The sequence below is a fragment of the Agelaius tricolor genome, unplaced genomic scaffold (genome assembly GCF_023055355.1).
Source record: "Agelaius tricolor isolate 1412-34295 unplaced genomic scaffold, bAgeTri1.0.p SCAF_3, whole genome shotgun sequence".
In the NCBI taxonomy this organism is placed as follows: domain Eukaryota; kingdom Metazoa; phylum Chordata; class Aves; order Passeriformes; family Icteridae; genus Agelaius; species Agelaius tricolor.
In genome coordinates, this window is record NW_027269263.1 from 43,934,398 (window position 1) to 43,957,436 (window position 23,039).

The 23,039-nt window shown below is 38.5% G+C and overlaps 1 long non-coding RNA gene across 1 annotated transcript; it reads left to right on the forward strand.

Annotated features, from left to right (window-relative positions):
* The first annotated feature begins 309 nt into the window (after positions 1-309).
* Positions 310-21,166, forward strand: LOC139588382 (uncharacterized). The gene is made up of 4 exons (XR_011678658.1): positions 310-437; positions 8,575-8,988; positions 9,816-9,937; positions 17,714-21,166. It is a non-coding gene; the product is annotated as an uncharacterized lncRNA (long non-coding RNA).
* The last annotated feature ends 1,873 nt before the right edge of the window (positions 21,167-23,039 follow it).

The window sequence follows — 23,039 nt, forward strand, 5'->3', positions numbered from 1 at the left end:
TGAAAATCCCTTTAATGCCATGCTATGTTTCCTTCTTCTGTAACATACTGATCACAATTCAGTTCCTCTAAAATAATTTATTGTTCCAAATGGCTGCTGTATTAGGTAGCTTTGCACTTTTATTATTCCAACCACAGCACCCAACTTGGTGTGAGATGCAGTAGTTTTGAGCCAGGACTGTATTTTCTTATTTAGACATCAGCAGTACAGTGTGCTGTGCTGCTCCCATTGCTCTAAGGTTAAAGCCTGTTTTGTGAAGGTGGCTTTTCCATGCTCCTTTGTAATTGTTCTTTTCTTGGTTGTTATGGAGATAAAGCTTATCCAGTCCCTTTTCTGCTTACTTTATCATGCTCCAAGCCCAATAGCACAGTAAACAACCTACTAGGCAACCTATTTATCTATGTCAGTGCTGCAAGTTCAGACCTCTATTATCTAAGGTATGAATCTTTTTTCAGGTACGTTTCTCTGGCTTCAATTCAATTAATTTTTTTTTCAAATTACATTAGCCTGTGTGGGATTTTAGAAAATATGAGGAAAACTGCTTTGCTAAATAAGAAATTTCCTTAAAATAACAGTGTTGGTTGTCAGCTGATCTTGTGTTTCAGCTATTAAGTGCAACATGCCCCAGTGTGATATTTTGCATATAAAGTAGTTTATAATTCATCAGATGCTGGAGATTGTTTTCTCATTATTGTCAGTGAATTAAAATGTTTCAAATATTTTCTTTTTTCTACTAGTTGGTTATTTACTTGAAATCCTGTTTGGGAATTAAAAAAAAAAAAAAAGAAATTAAAGGATGTTAACTTCCTTCACTGTATTATATATAATTGAATATATAACTCTCTGTATATATAACTGAAAATTTAGATGTGTTTTTCTGACCAACTAATTACTCAAATTTGCTATATTCAGCTGAAGAATGAACTCTGAGTAGGTAATTATTTTTAAAGGGGGGTTGTTCTGAGTACATCAGCCTTGAAAAGTACCTATGGAAGTGCCATGAGCATCTACAGGGATTCTTAATGCACCCGTGCTTCCCAGCTTGTAGAGAAATCCTTGTGTTAGAAATGACTTGTTTCTGGGGTGCTGCCTCAAAGCTGAGTGGTGGTCTCTCCTGTGAACTGGGCTTTCTTACTGAACTTCCCATCTGAATACAAGACTGCAGCATCCCTCTTCCAGTCTGGGAGAGGCAGTTGGACGCTATCCTGGAGAGTATTGGTATGAAATGAGTTTGGGGGCAGTTTGTGATGAAACCCTAGCTGTCTGCAGGGGAGAAATCAGTTCACAAGCACTGCTTTGGAGACAGGTTTCTGCTGAGAACATGGGATTTATAAATTCCCTATATTCTCAGTTGCACAGGTAAAACCTCTTCTGCACTGAAATGTCTGATCATATAACTGCATTCATAAATTGCTGGAGAGTCTTTGTTCAAGAAAAAAATAGCATATCTGGCAACTGTAGAATTAGATACATAGAATATCTTCATGGCTTTATTCTGCTCTTCAGGGACTACATTAAACATAAAACATCAATGTTCCTCACTTCTTGAAATTCATTAAATATAAAAGAAATTATCCTAGGAAATGCTTTGGGAAAGATCTCTGCTTATAAAAACATAGCATTAGATCATCTCCTTATAACTCTTGGGGAAAAAGAACAACCATTTTAGCTCTCTCTTTTGCTCCATTCCTGTAACTTCCATTATGGATTATTCTATTGTGAGACTTAATCCTGTTGATAAAATGACTCCTCTTACTATTGTACTGACTTGGGTATATTGCATTATGCAGTAATTTCCTTTTAATCCTTTTCAAATAAAAGGCATGCTAGGACAGTTTTGTTAAACCAGCTATGTATTATAGCTTTATTTTTCTTCCAGTCAATATCAGCAGTGAAGATTTTAGAAAACCTTTCCATGACACCTCAATAATGAACATGCAATATATTGTCTACTGCTTATAGCATACTTTCATTTTTTTTTTTCTCTAGAGAAATTTAATATAATTTGTAGATACTAGTCAGACTGTAAGGACAACTATCTTTATTTTTAGCATCAGTTTTTCAATCTCCCTAATGTCAAGGGAGAGACTTGAGACCAATGTCTTGGTGTGAGCTTCAGTTGAGTAAATCAAGGCTGAATCTAGTGTATTATGTTTAGGGTTTTATTATAGCCTTGTAGATTAGGGTTGGGGATGAGTTTAATATTATATTAAAATTGTATGAGTGATCATAGATGACGTAGTGAATCCAGTCCTGCTTTGTTACTGCCACTTCATAAGATTGTGGTATGGAGGAAGAGGAAGGTGTAAATATACAAACCCATCTACCCTCTTATACACATATGTCTAGGCAATAGAGTGGCATAAGTTATGTGTATCTGTATGTGTACTTGTACATGTACTTTTTTCTATTCCTGAGACAGAATACTAATAATTCTGTCTATTATTAGACAGAATTATAATACAATTCTGTCTTATATTGACTAATATAAGTCAATATAAGACTTATATTAGTCAATATAAGACTAATACAATTGTCAGTCCTGGATTTCTAGGTATCAGTGCCTACTGATGCTCCTCTTATGTTATCCCAAAAAGCACACTTTGGCCTTAGCTGGTGGAAATGCCTTTGAGAGAAGTGGCAGCTGGTCTTTCCACTTCTATGCAACCCTTGATCCCTCTACAGAGAGTGGCACTGGCAGAGCTGATGCTGGAGCTGTAAGCACCAGTGTTAGTGATAATGAGCAAACTTGGTCTGTAATGTCTGTCCTTTCCTGTGAGCAGGGTCTGTGCCTCCACTTCATCCTCTAGGGAGTCAGCAATTCTTAATAAATATTAGCCTGTAATAAGGCATTATCAGTCAGGGTTCATCACTGACTGGCTCTGAACCAGAGAAATAAATGCAAGTTGAAGCTGATTGATAATGACTAATCTCAGCACCATCTGTCAGTGGTACATCTGTCCAAACCCTGTGGTTCTGCATCTTGTCTAGCACCAGTTTGGATGGGGCTGAGCTGCCAACTTTGCTGCATCTTGGCTTAAGAAAAGAACCCTTTAGGAATGAGCTGCTGTACTGCTAAAAGTTTCCTGCTGTTGTGAGGCAAGTGCATACCATACACAACCATTTCAGCAAATTCCAGCTTTGTTCTCTATCAACAGCCATGTAGAAATATTTCACTGAAATGAATTGCTGTATAATACATCAGTCTCCCTGGCTGCACCGATTAATCTTGGTGGAAGAAACATATTTCCCATGCATTTAATGTTTTTGGAACCTCATGGAGAGAGAATGTATGATAGCAATATATTCTGTTTAGTCATCTCACTTGGAGGGGTCCATATTTCTCAGGGGTGATTAAGCAATGAATAAATTAGGTTATATCAAGTGAATACTAATAAACATTACCTCATAGTCACGTTTGCAGCATAAAGCTGTGTCTTACAGACAATATTTAAAAACTACTTCAGAATTATACAAAATGTTCTACTTTAATTCCTCAATATACAAACCCAGGTTACCTTTACACAGCCTTGAAAAGAGAAAAATAACTATGCTTAAAATGCTTCTGACAGCTTTCTCATATGCTAAAGTGTCACAAGCTTAAATCTGAATTGCAAAATCTACCAGAAGAAACAAATGTTGTATTGCCATCTCTTGTCAGAGCTGATTTTTAAAATTCTACTGATAGACTCATCTACTCAAGCTTTTATTCTGTGGAGGAAAAGCATCTTTTAGCCCTCCTGCTTATAGAACTCAACCATGTTCTTTCCCTACCCTTTTCCAGCAGTGTGGCTGTAGATCAGCTTATGGGGCTTTGGTGACCTGCAGACATGCAGGGTGCCAGGCTGTGGAGCTCCTCTGAGGACCCCACCAGGCTGCAGGGTCCTGCCCCATTTCTGCTCATGCTTGGTGAAAACTGCGGTGTGGTCACAGTGACCCACCCAACAGCTGTGTGCAGTGCAAAGTCAAAAACAAGAAGAAAGGTACACAGTTATACTCCACAAGCATCCAAAGACATCTTTGTCACTGAGGAAGAAGCATGGAGCCAGCTGCTTGATTCTCATGTTTGATGTCAATTTGGTAGTCTTGGTACTTGTTACAGAAAAAAACCTGCATGTACACCATGAAAGCACCATGTGAAAGCAAAAGGAACCTTCCCTGCATTGCTAGATGTTTACTACCTCCAGTTGCAACAAATGTCATTAACATGCATCTACATTTAGCTTTAGTGTGAGATTTGATTTATCCAGTTTAGGTTACCCAAAACAGAAAGTTTAATGGGACCCAGCTCTCTGAGAGATAATTTTGAATAGATTTCAGTAATTCAAGGTAGTCACTTAAAAACCAAGCCACATGAGAACACTTGTCTTCCTCTGAATGTAAGTCTAGATTAATGAGGGAGAACGAGCCCTTTTTTTCATAGCTTGATTCTGATAAGTGCAAATATTCCAAGACAGCATAAGCACAAGAGACCTATATGGAAGTTTATGGGTATTGTGAGATCTTCCATAATTTAACAAAGCTATCAGTGAGACTGCTGCAGAAAAGGTTATTTTTTTGGAAAAAATACTTTTGCTGTTTCAGCACTCTGTCAATTATCTATGAACTTCTTTTTAAACAGGAAAATGTAGTGTTGTAATTGATCTTCATGCTGATAATTTAGGGCTGAAACATGAAAATAATAAGACATAATGAGGCTGACCTAGGTAAAAATATTCAAGTAAACAATATGATGTTAAATGTTAAAATGTTCCATTAACTCTAGGTTTCCACAGAACTAGCATGCAAATCCTTAAATGCTTCTGGAACCATAAAAATCTTCATAGTGATCAAAAGTCAAAAGACCTTTTCTTCATTTCTTGTAACTTCTTTTATCCTCAAGGCCTTTTGCAACAGCTCACTTTCTTTCCAAGAAAAGAAATAAATGACCCTGGTTTTAGTTCATTTGAAATATAAACCAGTTCATTCCCATCCTTTCTCATGAACTTTAACTGCCTCCATGTGAACTAGATTTTTAGACTCTAGTTTAAGGGAATGAAGGTCAAAGTGTAATTTGTGGATCTGAGACATCCATATGAGGCTGAAAAATACAGCATAGAAACAACAGGTCTGTGGGGGCAGTTTGTGTGGCCAGGTTCTGATAATAGGGTGGCTGCAAGGGTGGCTGCAAGGGTGGCTGCAAGGGTGGTCCCACGATGTTGTCAGAGTCAGTGCCAGCCATCTCCATGTCAAACTGGCCAAGGCTGACCCCATTTGTACTGTGGTAGTGCCTCTGGCATAACACAGTTAAGAAGGGGAAACATTTTCTGCACAATAGCAGTGCCAGCCAGAGAGAGGAGTGAGAATGTGTGAGAGGAACAGCTGTGCAGGCACCTAGGTCAGTGAAGAAGGACGAAGTGCCCCATGTGTTGGAGAAGAGTTTCACTTCCGTCCCTGCTGCGGACCCTGGTGAGTCAGGCAGTCCCTCTGCAGCCCATGGAGAGCCCCACACTGCAGCAGGTGGATGCCTGAAGAGGGCTGTGAGCCTGTGGGAAGCCCGTGCTGGAGGCTCCTGGCAGGACCTCGAGAGAGAGGAAGCCACACTGGAGCAAGTTTGCAGGCAGGACTTGTGACCCAATGCTGGACCTGTTCCTGAAGAACCACAGCTCATAGGAAAGACCCATGTTGTAGAAGTTGTAGAAGTTTGTGGAGGGCTGCCTGCTGTGGGAGGGACTCCACCCCACCACCCCAGAGAGGGGGAAGAACATGAGGAACCCTCCCTGTTGTGAGGAAAAAGCAGCAGAGACTATGTGTTATGAGCTGACCTGGGAATCCACTGCTGAGCCCATCAGCACTGGTGGTAGCACCGGTGCTAGGCTGCAGTAATGTTGGGCAGGCTGTTTTGCTTTTCATTATTATTTAGCAGTGTGGGGAAAAGGAAATAGTTGAACAAAAATTAAAATAAACTGCCTCTTCCAGTTAATTTTTTCTCACTCTGTAGCTTGTCCTGCATGGGTCATCCTGGCAAGTAGTTTTAGTGATGGCTTAGAGGAAGTCCTTAAATTACTCCAGCACCAATGAATTTATTTCACTTGAAGACAGATGTGTTCAGCCATCCTGAAGCTTCACCTGGTAGACAAAGAACGGAGGAAGATTTGTTACAAGCTGTAGTTAAAGCAAAATTTTGTGATTCAGCTTGTTTCAGCTGAAAAATTCATAATGAACAGAAACAGATCTTCCTGCTTTGGGTGTGGCTGCAAAGGTGCCCACTACTTTTGTGGGCTTCAGTGTATGTACATTACAGTTACAATGGGATTTCCGAGCTACAGGAGCATACATCCATACTGCATTTATACACAATTTTGGAAGTCCTAATGAGTCCCCAGGGAGTACATGCTACTGACTATGACCCTGCTGTGTTAAATACTCAGATTCAAATAGATGTCTCAGCTCCAAAAATAGTCATTTCTTTCAATGTCAGAGCAGAGGTGATGAGTAGATAAAGACAAAGGGATCTAATCCTGTAGTTTACATACTTTGGTATTCCAAGCACTTGAATTTGTGCCAAAGCACAGGAAAAAAACCCAAAACAGCTAAAGAGAAAGGCAGATCTAAATTGAAATATTCCGGATCCCTACCCACACATAGAGGGCTGGGGCATTCAACTGTGAAACTCAGAAAAATCAGGAGTGGAGGATGGTCATCTTAAGGAATGCTTGGTAGCTTCTTCTGGCACTATCTGAGAAAAATTCTGGTTGATTATTCCCTCAAGACATACATGCTCACCCTTCAGGAGTGTTTCCAGTCAAAGTGCTTGAAAAAAAGATTGCAAGAAAAAGAATTGAGCAGTGCAGAAACCAAATGAATTTTCTGTAAATTCTATCTTCTGTCCCTACTTTCACCACTTCAAATACATATAATGGCTTTCTTTCTCTGCCATGAGTGAGTTTTAACCTACCATAAGTTGTTTTATGGACCAGGCAGGGTGCAGAATGAATTAGCTGTGACCTCCATAGATTACAGACTGCATTTCACCATTCACTGTTTTTAAGCTGGAATTCTGCCTCTCCAGATGGGAATGCAGGCAGGTGCACCTGGGGTGATTGTATGCTTGTGTGAATATTAGTATTTTATTTAACCTGGGTTTACTGGAAGAAGAGAATATTTTTTACCCCTACTAACCCATGCATAGGCAAGTGATACAGGTTCTCAAGTGAAACCCTATAGGTGGAAGAAATCTTTTATTGATGAATCCAATATCAGTCCTACTTCTGTGTTAACTATTAAATACAGGGTCATTAGTGCTTAACATGCCAGTCAGAATGTGGTGAATTTAAAAAGTCTGATAATGTGAGTCAGGAGAACATTGAAAGAACACTGACTGAGATGCTGCCTTTCTTTCTAAGCTCTGGAGCCCAGGCAATAGGTTATCATCTATATTCTGGAAAGATCAAGAAACCACCTCTTAAAGAAACTTGTGGAGGATTGAATTTGCATGGGCAGTAAATTATTTTAGTCTTAATGTAAAATAAATGCTATGTAAATTAATATTGCAGCTGCAATCCTATTAATAGGGGTAGAAGAAGAAAAGAGCCATATCTGTGTAGGAAGAACCACAGTATCTCTAGTAGGTAACTCCATCTTATTTTTAGTTGAGCAAAGCATTACAGATAATGTTTAATATTTAATATTATTTCTAATATTTTCCATATGTATTTAATGCTTCCTTTTCTAAGAGCCCTTCCTCTGAATACTGGCTGGCAATTATTAACATCTGCTTAATTAGTGTTTTAGCTTAAAGTCTCTGAATCCCAACGCTTCATGAACAGACAGGGAGCTCTAGCTCACATTCCAGCAGAGTGTTAAACTGAGGGGCAGGGAAGGGACAGCTTCAGAGGAGTTTGCTCAACAGCCCCCTTCTACAACACGTGGGTATAAGGAGGCACTGAGAGCAGACTGGGCAGCCCAGTCAGTGGCTGACAAAGGATGCTGCTGTCTGAGTGCTGTCAGGCTCCTGTGATGGCAGAGGACAGCTGTTATCCTTCTCTGTGCTTGCACTGTCAGGAAGCATCTGTCATACCAAGGTGAGGGTCACTCAAAATGCATTGCACACTCCCCACGTTGAATATTCTGCAGGTGCAGTCTACAATTAGGCATGAGATTGATTTGCCAGACAACAGTAGGAAGGAGCAGACAGCACCCCAGATTTTTCTGGCTTCAGACCAGATTGTTTTTATTCCTGTAAGGAATGAACATTAAAACTAATCCCAAATGCTCTTGAATTTAGGGATGTGGGTGTTGAATTTTGAATTGAAATTCTAGCTTTCTTCACTTTAGGGCATTTAGATTCAGCATATTAGAGCAAAAGAGGATGAACTGTCAGTTCTCATCCTTTAAATATTGCACCAAGTTGGTAGGGCATATTTGCAACACTCACTGAAAATATATGTACTTTCTCTTCTTTCAACTGACAAGGTACAAAAAATGCAACACATTTAAGAAGAAGACCTCATATTTGACCAAACCAAATGTGTTAAGAAATATTAGGTCTGATTCTGTTTTGTTTTATTTTTTTTTTCTCCCCTTCATTTCCAGATCATATAGGAACACTGGAAAATGAGACTCCCAAGAGAAGCTCTGGTGTGCTTAGCCGGAACCCTCCCTTCACCTGATTGATGGTACATGCTGCTGTGTCAGACCCTGGCACTCCTAAATGAGCATAACATGCTCCCATCTCCCAGAAAGCTAATTCCCTTGGGGCAGAACTGGGGAACTGCCCTGCCTTGCACCTATCATGGAGCAAGAGTTGCTGCAGGCACCAACTCGTGGCACAGCCAGGATGGCTGGGTCTTACCTAGATTGGTGTTGGCTACTGCAGTAAATTGCCTTACTGTAGATGCAAGATGTACCTGAATGAGCTCAAAATTGCATGCTTCCTATGGTTTCTGAAACCTGTGCTAGTCAGAATAGAAGAAATCAAATTCTAGTGAAAAGGATGTGGCATCCAAGGTGAGTGAACATATGTTCCCTGGAACAAATGGCAATGATGAGAATACAGTGAACCTCAAACTATGAAAGGTTTCCTCTCATGGCTATCCAGTATGACTGCTGAATCAGGAGATAATTTCAAAAGCAGCTCAGCACAATTGTACCACATTAAAATAAAAGGGGCTTGTTCTGAAAATATGTAAAAAATACACAGGTGACAGTAGAGCTTCCACAAAACTATGAGGATACCCTTCACCTCTGGTCAACCTTATGTTCTAAAAAAAGATACCCTGTAAAGTTACATTAAGGTTGTAAAGCTAACAGTGAAAAGCTACAAAATGCCAGAATTAAGCTTTCTATGTGTCTCTCTGCATTTCAATCTGTGCAGCCGTGGGCTGTCCCCGTGTGTATGAATTTTGGCAGTTTGACTGAGGATCATCCACAGTTTTTTCTGCAAGACTGTCTCATTCAGTGCCCCAGCTCAACAGCACTCAGTGATTGAGTGGCTCCTCAATATTTTTGTTTCACCCTCATATTTCAGTGCATGCCCCACAGACACATTTATTTTATGCTACTCAAACCTTTTCATGTGACAGAATTATAGATGTCCTCAGGGAATTGTTCTGTGATGTTACTTATTGCAAATTTCATTTGTATATTTATTTTTGTATTGAAGAAAGGTAGACAGATCAGGCTTGAAATTAGCCTTTAATTTGAGCAGCTAATTTGAGGCACCAAAGACTGTATTTAGTGCAGGATTTTTGGCAGACTGTCTTAATCACAAGACCACTCTTTTTCTTACAGAAATGCTATCTTCCTCAGCACAAGCCTTTTAACCTCTGTTACAGATGCACTGAGGAACCTTACATCAGAAACTTGAGCCATCCCAGAAAATGGTCCACCTTGTGCAGCTTTTATTCTGAGAGTCTGAGTCCACTTTTGGAGCTAATGGCGAAACCGGAGGATGACAGTAGGTTGACTCTTTCACATGATCAGACAATACTAGAAGTAAAATATAAACATCACACAAAAGTCCAACCTTTGAATGGTTTTGGAAGCTGACCTTAAATCTAGCTGATTTTCAGTATCATTCACTGAAGACAGAGCAGTGAGGGCTGCAGCTTCATGATCAAAGTGATGCAGAGGCCATCATTGCAGAGACCATTGAGTGATGCAACAGAGCCTCCCCAGTCTCCCTGTTGGGAGCAGCTGGAGGGAAGCAGGTGCCATCAGGTGTTCAGCATAAAGCCTTGATATGATCAGGAAGAAAACTAATTTTAATTTAAATTTAATTTAAAGTTGTTGTCACTTGCTCATACTCCTACATCTTTCTACATCCTCATGTTATTTTTTAGAATAATTGTAGATGCCTCATGGCAGCTGTCACATTAGCCCTTCACCAGATAAGGAGATGGGAAACTGTTATGGCTTTAACTGGTTGAAGGGTTATATTTCTCCTAGCCACTTTTAACCTCAAAGCAGAGAGCTTCTTTAGATCCTGTCAGTATATGTTCCTTAAAAATAAAGACAATGCAAATTTCTACCAAGTCAACACTTTTACTTAATCTGGGGTTTTTTTGCCTTTACCCTCCCACAAGCACTGGGTTCCTCATCATAATACTTAAAGCCTTGGACTCTTCCCACAGATTTTTCAATGCAGGTGCTCACTTCCAAAACCTGTTGTCCCCTATGGATTCAGTGTCTCTTCTTCCTTCCCAAGCACTACCCCACAGCACTGCTCTTGCACACCCAGAGCCTGGTTTCTTGATCAGTATTTCTGTTTGATTTTTGTCTCCTTACATGAGCAATGCAAAGCAGCAGACGAGTGTAACTCAGCATCTCTACTTGCTCTGTCATTGCTGGTGTTTCCTGTAGCAGAGAGCAGAAGACAGTTGATGTGCATAATTTCATTACCTGTTCTTAAATAATGAAATAATCTGCTAAAAAATTATGTTTATCTACCAATGTGCTGGCTAAGTCCCTTCTACTTATTTCTATATCTCTAGTGTCCAGCTCATCTAAAGGTAGATCTCTGTTAAAGACAGGAACAAGCTCTTGAAAAATACCCAATTGACAAGCTCTTGAAAAATACCCTTGTTCCCACCAAGAAATTCACAATCCTCTGCCAACACAGTTAATAAAATTAAGGCTGTGAATAAACAGATGTATCAAAATTCAAGGAGCCAACTGTGTACCTGGACCTCTCTAAATAAAGGCCAGTGTATTTACGACAACCTCATGAAATTTCTAATATTCAGAGCATTCACACTGAAAGAGGACTGTTCTGTTTCTCATGAATCAATCAAAAGGCAGACCAAATTGGCAAACAGAAGTATTGAGGTGAGCTAAAACACTGCCAAATGTTCATCTAAATGAGAGCATCATTTATAAATCAAAAATGTGGAACTTGCCTGCAAGCATTACGCTATTTGAATCTGTCCTTACGTCTTTTAGGGAATGGTCTTTGCCTTTCAAACAAACAAAAAGGAAAATATTTGGGAGAGTGAAAATATAAAGAAAAATAGGTAGTTGGGTAAAAGACTTTACAATCTAATAACTGTTATGATTTTAAAATGTTTAATTCACAATTTTTTTCTATTAAAAAAGGTTGAAAATATATTAACTAAAAAGACTGCATCATAAAAATATAACAGTTTTGGAGCATCAAGACATTTTGTACCATGTCCACATCCCAGCCCTGGTGTGATTCTGCAGAGGAATGTGTTCAAATCACTGGAAGTAACAATTGCAGAGTCATGAGGGATCTTTTTTCCCCAAATCTCCTCACAGTTATTAGATTATTTGTGTAGGTTCTCTTTTTGTGACTGCTTATCTTTCTTAATATCCTGATAAACTCCCAGATACAATGACGACTAGTGGAAACGTAAATATCATACATTAAAAATAAACAAGAATCAAGAACTTAAATTTTCCTTTTCCTTTCCTTATTTTCTTTCAACCTTGGCTTTTGATTTTAACTGGATAGTTAAGCTATGTTAGCTCCCTGTGGTTCATTCTATTAATAAAGCCAAAGAAAATAACTTCCAAGTAAAACCATGGTGCAAATGTTAAGCTAGAAATGTTCTTTATCACATGTTCTGATTATTTACATGGTGCAAATCAGATCATCTGAACCAATAGTTCCTATGAAGGAATTTTTTTGAGTAGAATTGTCAATACTAAGAGATAGGAGTTTGTTTTAGACACTAAAGTTTATTATGCTCTCCCCATAATCAGGTTTTATTTTAGTTTAAATTTTCAGCCAATCAATATTGGCTTGGTCCTTTTTTTTCCAGTTTTAATATTTCAAGAACATTTTGAGCAAGTGAATTTTCTTTTGATTATTTAATGAAAAACAGTTTTGGATACCTTCTATAACTCTTTTTTATTCTGACAGCTGCTCTAAAGCCGAATAATAAAAAAGATCATTCTACTGCTGGCACAGCAGACATTAGGCAAAATCCTTTAAGGAAGAAATCCAGGATTTTAAGACAGCAAATGATGTACTGGGATACAGACATATAGCCTGTAACAGTGCTCCAGGATGTGTACACAAGGATCTGTTCCTCACTGGACACCAGGATGAAAAATCTGAGAATAAAAAGAAATGCAAATGCAGTTGCCAACATCCAGGAGTTAAAAAACAGCCTGGAGAGGCTAAGCATGAGATCTGCCATGAATCTTCAGTAATACTGCAGAGCATTCCCCAAAGGGACAGATGGTAGGAAATTCTGCAGTCATATCTGATTAACCTGAACCCATTTATAAAATCAGTATTACATATCCTTTTAAACTGGTTGTCACCTTTCAGTGTTTATCATCTTTGAAAGAGTATGCTCAGATAAATTGAGAAATCAGACTTTATCTCTTTCTTTCCCAGGAAAAGAATATATTTCAAATGTCCATTTTGTCCCACTCCACAGGCATCATGATTTCTTTTTTTTCATTACCAGAAGATGTAAATGAGAAAAGGGAAATTTTGGAATATGTATTTAAAATTATTCTAAATTTAATTTATTTTAAAAGGTGTTTTCTTCACTTAGTTTCAATTTTGTATAATTTAAGAGGATAAACCCCAAATATGTTCAAAGGCAGAGTATTTAATTTCATAACTGAAATGGCTAGATGAATGACAGATGCTTCCAGCTTATGAATTTTTAGGAAGAATCCTTCTGGCCAGGTGCCTAGGCCTCCTCTGATCTCCTTATTTTCATTTGTGGGCGTTGTGTCTTACTGTCCTAGAAACTCTGTATCAGGAATGGTGAAGTCACATATCATGTCATTTGACCCTTTTTAGTAGATGGTGACATTGTTTCTTGATGCAGCAGGAGAATGGCTTTCCAGACAATTTTTCAAGTTAGCTGAGTGTCACAGATCTGCAAAATGGGAGTACCTGAAGGTGAGGATCTACCCTCCTCACAATTATTCTTAAATCAGCCTGAGGTTTTTGGGGATGAAAACTCACTTGTGTGGTTCAGAAAAGGCAGCTTTTACCTGGTTTTGATACCTGAATTACAATGGTTGGAGACTTTTCCTGTGCCTGGTGAATCATAGCTGTATATGCAGAAAACTGAATCAGCACTGTGACCTTACTCACTAGTCATAAGTACTGCATGGATATAATGATTTATCTCATGTTTGCAGTGCAGACTATTAAAAAAGCAAAATCCAATTGAGGTATGATTCACATAACAGAATTTGATTAAGAGAGCTCTGATCCCAAGACCTGTGTTTCCCTCAGAGGAGGGTGATCCAGCTGATTACATCAGTTATTTTAGTCCTAGACCTGCAAAAGGCCTCCAATATCAGTCATAGCACTGTGAGTGGCAATACCTCAGGATTTCCAAAATGTGTCGTGTGGTGCTTTGAGCAGTCCTGGATGGGGTAAGCAGGGGTTTGTGCTTGCTCAAACAGTATTTCTTTGTGTTGAGAAGTCTTAATACGATAATATTCTGAGAGAGCCCTGGAAGCAGAAAGCAACCTGATCTCTCTCTGACCTCACCTGAAAGTCTTGACCTTTATAGCAGCAACACCTATGTGATGTGAAGGAACCAGCTTGAACAGGAAGGGCAAAACAGTTGTGCCTGCAGTGACAGCCTGGACAGCAGAGAAGTTTTGTGGGAAAGTGGAAATGGGCTCCCTCATCCCCATGGTTGATGGATGAGTGCTGTGACTGAGTCCACTGCTTTGCCCTCCCCACCCAAACATCCAAGTGTTGTCAGCTTCCCCATGTGCCTGGAGCCATATCTGTCAGGATGAAGGGAAGGCCACAAGCTCTGCCAGCTCTGAGGGAGTTTGTGTCACCATCTTGGTAAGAATTGAGGAACTTAATTTAAAAATCAGGTGTCTACATATATCAGGCATTGACAGAGTCAGACAGCAGCTGAGCAGAGGTTTCAGGGATCTATATTTGGACTGCAGTCCAGAAAGGCAGTTTGGTAGAATATCAGCATGACAAATGTGACAGGCTTGTAAAAATCTTCACCTTCTCTTCAGAAAGATAGTTAACAGGGTTTGTAATTAAGGGGACTGCAGATGTGAGATCCATTCCATGCCTTTGGCCATCTCACTCTCATACTGGTCCCAGAGGAGAATCCAGGTGCTCTGTGCTTCACCATTTTTTTTCTTCAGATGCCATCCTTTCCTTGACAATGCCAGAAAAGCTCTTCCCCCTTCCTATTTCCCTCCCTGAGCCAACAGGCACTTTAAATATACAAGTACAGCTGAAACTTTCATTTAGATTCCTGAAGACTGGCACCACAGTTATTATATTCCCAGACTGACAGTTCCTGCTGATTGGTGCCACTCAATTCAGAAAGCAATATCACTTTGATGTATCAACCTGGCAACTGCCTGCAGGAAGCTATTCTAGTCCTTCTCTCAGAATTTCACTCTAAGAAATATACTCCTTTCAACAGGATTTTTAAGGGAAAAAAAGGCAGAATGTTTAACAGAGGGGATGGGAAGCTCAGTATGCTCCCCATAGCCTTAAACAAGAGCACTTTTTTTCTTATTGAGGAGGTAGTAACTCTACAGGAGACAAAGACTGCAGGAAGACCCTTTACTCCAGCATTTTACACATTTGAAAGATCCATGTCTTATTCATAGAAAAAGGAAAGGGTCTTTAAAAATTTAGCAGTGACCTATATGTCCTTTATGAAGAATATGACATGTTGGTGTTTTAAGAATATGTTGTTTGATGTTTCAGTTCAGGCTTTGTTGTGGAGCTCAAAGGTCAAATAGTCGAGATGTTAACAGAGCAAACACAGTTGGTAGAGATGTGCTCAGTAGCACTGCAGCTGGGAGGATTAGGAGAGAATTCCCTGGGATACTGACAGTTCTCAGCTGCAGCCAAGTTAGGGGACAGTCCACTTGCCCAGTGTAGGAATTGGTGAAAAGTAAAGACAAAAGGATAATGTGCAACAGTTTCTTTCAAAGGGGGAAACTAACACAATAGGAATACATAATAGCAGTCAAATTTATTTTATATAAACTGTGAAGAAGGAAGGAAATCTTAAGTTGCAGAACTAGAATAGATTTAGATCAAAGTCTCTCTATATTCCTATATATATTACTACTGATGACCTGGTAAAAAACTAATTGTGTTCTCTTGCTCCTGCTTCCAAAGTGGAAAATCTATTTTGTTTTGAAAAATGGCATTGAACAACCTTAGTCATGACCAGATCTTCCTGTACTTATTTTTAACATGGTGGTCTCAGGACAGAAATTTTCCCTCTGTCCCATAGTATAAGAAATAGATGAACCTGAGTTCTCTATGCCTCCTAGGCAGAAGGACCTGGCCTGACTGAGTACTCTGACATGCACACAAAGACAGTCTTGAGGATCCATCCCTTAGGTCTTCTGCAGTTCCTTCTCTTATTTTTTTTTAATGCTTAAAAGTTTCCCTTCAGTTCCTGGGGAAAAATTGCCTGGCTAGTACTTATTTCTAACAGTATTTTTTCTGTTTCTAAGTAACTTCTTTTCATAGAGATAGTTTATTCTCACAATTGTGATGTGAGCCAGAACCCATGGTTCAACCTGAAAGCTTTGGGAGCAGACTTAGGTCTATGCTGTGAAACGTTTTGCTAAAATTGCCGATAGCAAGAGCCCAAGGAATTTCCAGAAATGCAGGTGTCTGTTTATGATTTCTTTATCTTCTCTGAATGTGATTGCAGTCCCTTTAGCTATTGTGTGTATCATCCTTCCATTTGGAGTTATTTTCTTAAGTGTATCTGGAGGGCAGGGGAAGGCTCTTAGTGAAGCAATATTGCATGCTTCACTAATGCTGTATGAGAATATTCATTCAATGGTTTATGTAAGAAGAGAGCAGATGTTCTTGACATGTTAGAAATGTAAGAACACTTTATCTTGGTGAACTGCTTCTATCAATTCCTGCAGAACTGTGCACATCTCCAAAGAAAGAAAGTAGAAGTAGTAGAGAACTCCTGAACTCTCAAAGGTGCTGCTGCTGCTGCAGATGGAGGTCACAGCACCTCTATGCACTTTGTTTTTAATACAATTTTAGATGGAGCAGGTGGCATAACCTATTATATTGAATCCTATTAATTAAATGCCTAGTTAGAAATACCCATTTTTAAAAGATAGCTGAATAGGTACTAGTTACAGTGATTTAAAGGTCAGTTATTCAGCAGCTTTCTCCAGAGATTTGAACTGATTTCCTTGTAATAACAATGCCACAATTTATTTATCTTCTGCTATCACCTTTTGCTAGGATGTAACATTTCACATTTTTTCTGTCTGTGTGCATAGAGCTAGAAGAGCAATTAGGTCTCCTGCTTCAGCACACCTATGAAAGGAGATGCCTTGATGTAAAACAGGTTTTTTAATCTTTCTTTCAAAACTTTTACTTCTACCTGCATGAAACGGTATTTCTGAATTACTTAATTGCCAAGAAGTTAGAGTATGAGGAAACTGACAGCTCTCTGCATCTGCATACTCTCATATTTACAGGCACAAAGGTGAGAAAAATAAGAAAAAATGCTCTATTGCCATGGAAAATTAAGGCAGCTGCATATAATATTAAATAATATTAATATAATATTGAATTTTTGATATATTGAATTTTTTATATTTGTGCTGGAGCTGGAAGAGCATGCAAAACATTTCTCCCCAATTAGCAGGTGAGTTAATTACTGAGCTACCGTCCAAGCGGAGCACTGGTGCGTCAGTGGCTGGTCAGGCTGCTGGTGACATCGTGCAGCCACCTGCTTTGCTCAGCTGTGCACAGACACTGAGGAGCAGTGCTGCTTCCTTGCCTTCTACTCCCCCTGTGCTGGTTTTGCATTAATTGATCTTTGATGAAGAGACACCCCCCTTTGATGAAGTCACACCCCCAACCACACAACCAGACATCTGGACCCGTACGGGGAAATGCATCTCAACCCCCTCCTTATGAACCAGTGAAAGGAATATTGCAATGAAGCTACTGCCTCCTTCCTAAGCATTCAGTCAATTAAAATTTGCATTTAAAATAATGCTCATTTAGAAGAGCAAAAAAATATCCCTCCTACCATAGGACAATATTTTGGATGGCATCAAGAATAATTTAAAGAGTCTTTTGTGCGAGGAAGAGAAATTTTGGGACTATTCTTATAACTGGATTATCTTTCTTACTTAAAAAACAAAAAGTGTTCCCAATGAAAACAAAAGGATGACAAGGGAAAAGGTTTCTGGAAAATGTATCTATTTCTGGAGCTGACTCCCTCTTATGGCCTCTTTGTTGCAGAAATACAGCACCTGGTCAGATGGGCTGCTCATACAGCTCCCATGTCCTTCTTGTCTGGCTGTTGAAGGCATTTATCTCAACGTGTCAGTCATGGGTCACAGCAAAGTGGTGAGACTTGCAAACTACAGGCTTGTTTTGGCATAAAATGAAGAGGAAAATTCTATTTTTAATGGGAAAAAAACTGAAGATGGAAATGATCCATTGGGTGTGATAGGAGCCATGTATTTCTCTCTTAAGTATTCATGGACGTTTCACAGAAGTAGACTGAGGTGATGAGACTGCCAATCTCTTTCCTTCCAGCTAGTTATTACTGAGATGTCTCCCAAATATGAGTAAGCTTCATGGAGTTCACAGTGGTACTAGAGATGATGAGAAATACATGAAATTTTAACTGGAGCTCAGTATCCCATGCATACCTGTATTTTCCATTAATGGCCTTTCCACTCAAAAGGGTTGACATTTTGTTTGATGTTTTTACCTAATAAAAATATATATCAATAAAGATTATCCTTTCCTTCAGTTCTCCCCTTAGCACATTCAGTGGAAAAAGTATCAACCTAACAGGGAGTTTTCTTTGAGAGGAAAAGGCTATGGCATCCCAAGGAATTCTTCAAAAATGTGAAATACTTCACAATATGAATCAACAATCTGATTTATAGGGTGTGCAATATGAGCCATATCTGGATGTAAGATGTCACTGCAGATGTCAGTGAAAGAGGAGAACAATGAACAGAAGAGAATGTGGAGAGGGAAAGCTGCAGAACTAAATCCAAGCCTTTTGTAAATGGACGTTAAAGCACTGATTTCACAAAAATGATAGCATTCTGCTGAGAAGGACAAAATGGATATGAGATTTTGACAGACTGGTTTTGTGCAACCCAGGATGCAGTCACTTGTGAAATGTCTTCAACAGTGACTCAGAGGACCTGGTACCACAAGACCTGCTGAATAAATACTCCTCCCGTGTTTCTCCCACAGCAACAAAGAGAGGTGACAGGGTTACTGAGAATGCGTCAGACCACTGAATTCTCTGTAAGTACTCTCAGGACAGCATAGCCAATTTATAAATTCTCAACACTTTTCTGGCCAACAATTTTATACCTAGGGTACCTTCATAGATTCCACTCACAGCTATTTGAATACTTCATTGTTAATGAGAAATATTTTTTTTATTTTTGTATTTTTTTGCATTTGTAGAAAGGCTGCACTGTTGGCAAGGTTTTCTCAGTATGCTGTTGTTTTCCTAGAGCTACTTTGCACATTTTCAAATGAAGTATTTCTTCATAATAAGATATGTCAAACTTCATTTTGCAGTGAATCAAAGAGATTGTGCCTGGGGAGAACTTTAGAAACTGAGGCGTGCCTAGAATTAAAACCTGAGGTTAGGCAGTTTGTCCTAAATCTCAGATTAAATGGCAAAGATTCCCAGCAGATGATAAAGGATATACTCTGTAGAAAATAATCTTGGTTAATTAATAACATTTGATTACTTATTTGCTTTGCTACATTTCAGTGGTCTGACTTGACAAAGTTCTGTTGACATGCTGCATGCATGCTTATGTTTACTTGAGAATATGAGCACAACCTGAGCCCAAGATCTGATCTTATTTCTTACACTTAAGAGCCTCAGGACCTGATTTATATACCCTTGAAAGCTTCTCAGAAATCCCCCCAGATGCTAGGGGCAGTGGTGTTAGTGCTTCAGAAGTGGCAGTCTACCTCTGAGCAGTAAGAAGAAGCATCCTTCAAAGTTGAGGGACCCAGGGAGGCTGTGAACAGTACATAAATCTAAATATTGCAAAGTGCTAAACACTCAATAACTGCTCCACTAAAGTACTTAAAATCAGTGAAATACTTACAACCAGTTCCTTCCCGAAAATGGACCCATGAAAACAAACTTGTCTGGATTGAGTCAAAGGCTGTGTGCTCTGGAAACCTGAGTTTATGCCTCCTTCTGTGTCACAGGATACATAGTTGGATTGTTTTCATTGATTCTAGCAAAATTCTGCATAAATGAATTTTTCTGAAGTGGAGTCGGTTTATCTGTTTATCTCTTTTCATCAGCATATTGGAAACAAAAGGAAAGAAAACAAGTAACACATCCAGGATGTTATGAACCATTGACCTATATTTGAAAAAAAAAACAAACACTAACAACCAAACAAAAAAACAAGTTTACTCAATGGCTTATTTTTTGAGTACTCAGATTAAAAATTAAAATCTAGGGAAAAGGACCTACATCTGCCTTATGAAGATTGTCCCTATCAGATGTTCCAAGATTGATACTGATAAATAAAGGCATTCAAAATCTACACTCACTTTGAAAAATTTGACTGCCCTAGATATAGAACAATCTCAAATTTTGTCTCTGTGTCTATAGCTGTGTGTACATAAATATGTAGACATATACTTATGTTCTGGTTTCATGTTAGTGAAAGAACTTTTATCAGGAACTGTATGGATTATTCTGAATGCATATTCAACACCAATTTCTCTATAGCAATTATGAAAATATAATCACATTAAGAGAAAAAAAATCTGCAAGCATATTTTAACATTTTACCATAGATGTAAAAATTGTGATGTCACAGGGAAAGGAAGCCTCATGACTGAAATTTCAGTCTGTTAGAGATGAAAGCCAGATGTCTGTAATAATTTGCTGTTTTAAAGGCATGAATAAGAAGGAAGCTTCCATCCACTGTATTTATCCACTCAAAACATGTTTAGAACATATTTTGTATTATCATGATTACCCAGTCACACTTTCAAAGTGATTTCCTTCCCATCTCTTCCTATCTAATACTGCTAAAAATGCTCTGTATTGAAACTTTGCTTTTACATCTGTCTTCTGCACTAGAATCCATCAATCTTAGGGTACTTCAAAAATAGCAGACAGAAAAATCTAGTAAGTTGCACCCAAAAAGGGTGAGCTCCCTACCTCCATTCTTTTTGCAGTAAGATAATTCCTTTTTTCATATTGACAGAAAACATTTCTTTGTAGCAAAGATGTCCCTCCCCTCAGCTTTTCTTCTGTGTTTCATCCCAGGTCAGTCAGCATTCATTATATTTCTGCACACAGCACCAGATCCTTTAAAATAAAAGAAATTTTGCAATTATTCTGACTATTTTGATGCTGTTACATGGTTTTATAAAATATTTTTTTAATATTTAAATATTAGGATAATGCAATGTGGTGGGGGGAGACAGTTTATGCGGAGAAAAAAAATCCATAAAGAAATGTTTTCTTAGAAAAGCACTACTGCATTAAAGTGCTATTGCAAAAACAGAACAGTTTCATGTAAACACTGACCTTGTTGTGCGATAAAAATTATCAAATGCCATAGCAAAATGTACCTGACCAAATACGTTGAAATATTTCAAATACAAAGGAAGTCTGTAATCTGTTTGTTTTGTTAAACTTAGAGCACAGAATAAAAAATATTCACTTCTGCATTCTCCTGCTTGCTTTTTTCATTTCTTTAAAAAGGGAGCATCAGTGCATATGAACAAAACAGTTCCACTCAGTAGGGCACATAGCTCAGAGCATTCTGTCCCATTTTCAGTGACCTGGAAAGCACCAAGGCTGTTGTGCTGGAAAAATGGGGAAAAAATGTAAAAAGAAATAAAAAAAGATAATAAGGGAAAAAAAGAGAGAGAGAAAAAAACCCAACTCACCAATCTAGCCATATACAAATAGTACTTTCATCATCAACATAAATTTGAAACCTATCAGTTTCCTTGGAGAAAGTGATTATCAAGGAAATGGAAGCATGGTGCTCTGTCTCACCATGGTGTCATTTGGGAAATGTTGAGAAACAACAATGATAATGAATTTGAAAAGCAACATCTGTGTTACTGTCATAACAAAATAGTAATAAATAAAAGACAAAAAAGCCAGACACTGGAGAAAACAATGGGACAAAGCCTCTCATAGGAGAACCCTTATCACGTAGGACACCACTGACTGAAGCACTATTTTAATTCATGTTATTTTTCTTGAGGTGTCTTACACAACATAATGAGACATTGTTCTGGTTATATAAAATCAATTGGAATAAATTCTAGAATTATCACACAGTGATGATAATTCCACACATTCACATTGAAATAAAGAAGACAACAGGGCTTGTTTCCACTGCTGTATACTTAACCTTTTCCATAGTCACCCTGTCACTAAAGGATACATGTTCCTTCTTCCCCTTTTATCCTGTAGAATGATCATGTCACTCACATGGCAAGAATTCGGTCCTCAGGCCAAGATGCAGGAATAAAAGGGCATCAGTTTGGGGGTATTCATGGGATAAACGAAGAGAATTTGAGCAGCAGCAAAGTTGGGTAAGGTAGAGATAACAATCCAGAGAAAGATCACTGACCAGGCATTGCATGGATATGATAAAAGCTTTGCTGACACCAGTAGTGTTTCACATAGAGCTTCTGAAACGCAGAAGGTCACAGGCAAAATTTAATGGAGCTCTCACAGTGGCTAGGGGACCAGTGAATGGCTCCTGAGGAACTAGAAGCTGTGCAAAAGTGATTAACTGAATAGAAGAGGAAGAGATTTTTCTATACTAAAAGGTCCTTCTGACTAAGGGTCATGATGATTATTTGTTACTGTCTGGTTTTAATGAGTTGGTGGCCAATGGAAAATTCTCAAGTGCTGACAGCACTTGACTCATGTTGTTCTGTAGTGGAACATGTGCAAATGAAGAGGGAAATTTCCAGTAAGGTGAGACTTGCATTTTTGGTCAAACTTTTCAAAATTTACATCTGCAATTCAATTACGTATAGAAATTCAAATACTGCTACTTCTAACTTTCAGATGGCTAAGAGGTTAAATCGCTTACATGGATAAAGAAGTGCAAACTGAGCACAAATTCCAAAACATATATCACATTTTTCCTTGTAAACTGGGAAAGGAGGTCTTGGTCTATCTGAAAATATCCAGTGAGGACTGACACCTTCATTGTAAGCTATTATTGATATTATAAATCCAGATATTTGTGGAAATCCTTTTCCATTTTGTTTCATATTACAGTCAATGCTTAGGTATTATGGTGCAGCACGGTTGACACTGGGTTTCTGTACCTTCCATCTTGGGTCTAGTAATACATAGCTGGGATCTGGCCACTCTTGCTAAAATTATTGAGGTCAGAAGTAGGTGAAAAAAGAACAGTATGATAGAAGCATCAGAAGAAATCAATACAATAAAATAGAGCTTAGAAGGACTACGGTATTTTGTTAAGTGCAAACTTACAATTGATCATGTTTTTATTTAAAACTGGTGAGATATATATATATATACATATATCTTTCTTAAAAAAAAAAA